The sequence below is a fragment of the Triticum dicoccoides genome, chromosome 7A (assembly GCF_002162155.2).
Source record: "Triticum dicoccoides isolate Atlit2015 ecotype Zavitan chromosome 7A, WEW_v2.0, whole genome shotgun sequence".
NCBI lineage: Eukaryota > Viridiplantae > Streptophyta > Magnoliopsida > Poales > Poaceae > Triticum > Triticum dicoccoides.
Window position 1 is genome coordinate 86,834,552 of NC_041392.1, and position 3,866 is coordinate 86,838,417.

The following is a 3,866-nucleotide window of genomic DNA, read 5'->3' on the forward strand; positions in this document are numbered from 1 at the left end:
CCTCAAATGCCCTAGGTCTTCGTGAGCAAGCAAGTTGGATGCACACCCACTTAGTTTCTTTTTGTTGAGCTTTCATACATTTATAGCTCTAGTGCATCCGTTGCATGGCAATCCCTACTCACTCACATTGATATCTATTGATGGGCATCTCCATAGCCAGTTGATACGCCTAGTTGATGTGAGACTATCTTCTCCCTTTTTGTCTTATCCACAACCACCATTATATTCCACCTATAGTGCTATGTCCATGGCTCATGCTCATGTATTGCGTGAAGATTGAAAAAGTTTGAGAACACCAAAAGTATGAAACAATTGCTTGGCTTGTAATCGGGGTTGTACATGATTTGAATACTTTGTGTGGTGAAGATGGAGCATAGCCAGACTATATGATTTTGTAGGGATAACTTTCTTTGGCCATGTTATTTTGAAGAGGCACAATTGCTTAGTTAGTATGCTTGAAGTATAATTATTTCTATGTCAATATTAAAGTTTTGTCTTGAATCTTTCGGATCTGAATATTCATACCACAATTAAGAGAATTACGTTGATATTATGCCAAGTAGCATTCCACATCAAAAATTCTATTTTTATCATTTACCTACTCGAGGACGAGCAGGAATTAAGCTTGGGGATGCTTGATACGCCTCCAATGTATCTATAATTTTTGATTGTTCCATGCTATATTATATCCTGTTTTGGACATTATTGGGCTTTATTATACACTTTTATATTATTTTTGGGACTAACCTATTAACCGGAGGCCCACCCAAGAATTGCTATTTTTTTGCCTATTTTAGGGTTTCGCGGAAAAAGAATATCAAATGGAGTCCAAACGGAATGAAACCTTCGGGAACATGATTTTTGGAATGAACATGATCCAGAGGACTTGGACCCTACGTCAAGCAATCAACGAGGAAGGCACAAGGTAGGGGCGTGCCAAACCCCCCTCCCAGGTGCACCCTCCACCCTCGTGGGGCCCACGTTGCTCCACCGACGTACTCCTTCCTCCTATATATACCTACGTACCCCCAAACTACCAGATACAGAGCCAAAACCCTAATTCCACCACCGTAACTTTCTGTATCCATGAGATCCCATCTTGCGGCCTTTTTCGGAGCTCCGTCGGAGGGGGTATCGATCACGGAGGGCTTCTACATCAACACCATATCCTCTCCGATGAAGTGTGAGTAGTTTACTTCAGACCTACGAGTCCATAATTATTAGCTAGATGGCTTATTCTCTCTTTTTGGATCTCAATACAAAGTTCTCCCCCTCTCTTGTGGAGATCTATTCGATGTAATCTTCTTTTGCGGTGTGTTTGTTGAGATCGATGAATTGTGGGTTTATGATCAAGTTTATATATGAACAATATTTGAATCTTCTCTGAATTCTTTTATGTATGATTGGTTATCTTTGCAAGTCTCTTTGAATTATCAATTTGGTTTGGCCTACTATATTGATCTTTCTTGCAATGGGAGAAGTGCTTAGCTTTGGGTTCAATTTTGCGATGTCCTTTCCCACTGACAGTAGGGGCAGCAAGGCACGTATTGTATTGTTGCCATCGAGGATAACAATATGGGGTTTATATCATATTGCATGAGTTTATCCCTCTACATCATGTCATCTTGCTTAAAGTGTTACTCTGTTCGCTTGAACTTAATACTCTAGATGCATGCTGGATAACGGTCGATGTGTGGAGTAATAGTAGTAGATGCAGGCAGGAGTCGGTCTACTTGTTTTGGACGTGATGCCTATATACACGATCATACCTAGATATTCTCATAACTATGCTCAATTCTGTCAATTTCTCAACAATAATTTGTTCACCCACCGTAATACTTATGCTCTCGAGAGAAGTCTCTAGTGAAACCTATGGCCCCCGCGTCTATTTTCCATCATATCAATCTTCCAATACTTAGTTATTTCCTTTGCCATTTATTTTACTTGCATCTTTATTTCTCTTTACCATAAAAATACCAAAAATATTATCTTATCATATCTATCAGATCTCACTCTCGTAGGTGACCGTGAAGGGATTGGCAACCCCTTTATCGCGTTGGTTGCGAGGAGTTTATTTGTTTGTGTAGGTGCGAGGGACTCGTGCGTGGCCTCCTACTGGATTGATACCTTGGTTCTCAAAAACTGAGGGAAATACTTACACTTCTCTACTGCATCACCCTTTCCTCTTCAAGGGAAAACCAACGCAGTGCTCAAGAGGTAGCAAGAAGGATTTCCGGCACCGTTGCCGGGGAATCTACGCAAAAGTCAACATACCAAGTACCCATCACAAACCCTTATGTAACGTATTACATTATTTGTCATTTGCCCCTCATTTTCCTCTCCCCCACTTCACCCTTGCCGTTTTATTCGCCCTCTCTCTCGCCGTCCTCCCTCTCTTTCTCTATTCGCCTCTTTTTGCTCGTTTCTTGTTTGCTTGTGTGTCGGATTGCTTGCTTATCGTTATGGCTAGTCCCCTATCTTCTCCGTTGTCTCCCGAAAATGAAGTTCTTAATTTTAAGCAAAGGGGAGTCCAAACAGAATGAAACTTTTGCGATGATTTTTCTTGGACCAAAATACATCTAGAGGGCTTGGAGTGCACGTCAGGAAAGCCACGAGGCGGCCACAAGGTCGGGAGGTGCGCCCAGGGGGTAGGGTGCGCCCGCACACTTGTGGGTCCCTCGTGACTCCACCGACCTATTTCTTCCGCCTATATATTCTCAAATATCCCAAAAACTTCCAGGGGGGCCACGAAACCACTTTTCCACCGCCGCAACCTTCTGTACCCGTGAGATCCCATCTAGGGGCTTTTTCCGGCGTCCTGCCGGAGGGGGATTCGATCACGGAGGGCTTCTACATCAACACCATTGCCTCTTCGATGAAGCATGAGTAGTTTAGCACAGACCTACCGGTCCATAGCTAGTAGCTAGATGACTTCTTCTCTCTCTTTGATTCTCAATACAAAGTTCTCCTCTATGTTCTTGGAGATCTATTTGATGTAATACTCTTTTGCGGTGTGTTTGCCGATATCCGATGAACTATGGATTTATGATCAGCTTATCTATGAATATTATTTGAATCTCCTCTGAATTCTTATATGCATGATTTGATATCTTTGCAAGTCTTGTCGAACTATCAATTTGGTTTGGCCAACTAGATTGGTTTTTCTTGCAATGGGAGAAGTGCTTAGCTTTGGGTTCAATCTTGCGGTGCTCGATCCTAGTGACAGAAGGGAACCGACACGTATTTTATTGTTGCCATCGAGGATAAAAAGATGGGGTTTTCATCATATTGCTTGAGTTTATCCCATTACATCATGTCATCTTACTTAATGCGTTACTCTGTTCTTATGAACTTAATACTCTAGATGCAGGCGGGAGTCGGTCTACTTGATACAGATGCCCTATATTCATGATCATTGCCTTAGATATCGTCATAACTTTGTGCTTTTCTATCAATTCCTCGGCAGTAATTTGTTCACCCACCATAATATTTTCTATCTTAAGAGAAGCCTCTAGTGAAACGTATGGCCCCCGGGTCTACTTTCCATCATATAAGTTTTAGATCTACAATTTTAGTTTCCTATTTACTTTCTTTGCAATATTTTACTTTCCTTTCATAAACCAAAAATATTACTTTACCGTTTATCCATCTATATCAGATCTCACTTTGCAAATAACCGTGAAGGGATTGACAACCCCTTTATCACGTTGGGTGCAAGTTGGTGTTTGTTTGTGCAGGTATTCGGTGGCTTGTGCGTTGTTTCCTACTGGATTGATACATTGGTTCTCAAAACAGAGGGAAATACTTACTCTACTTTGCTGCATCACCATTTCCTCTTCAAGGGAAAAACCCAACGCAAGCTCAAG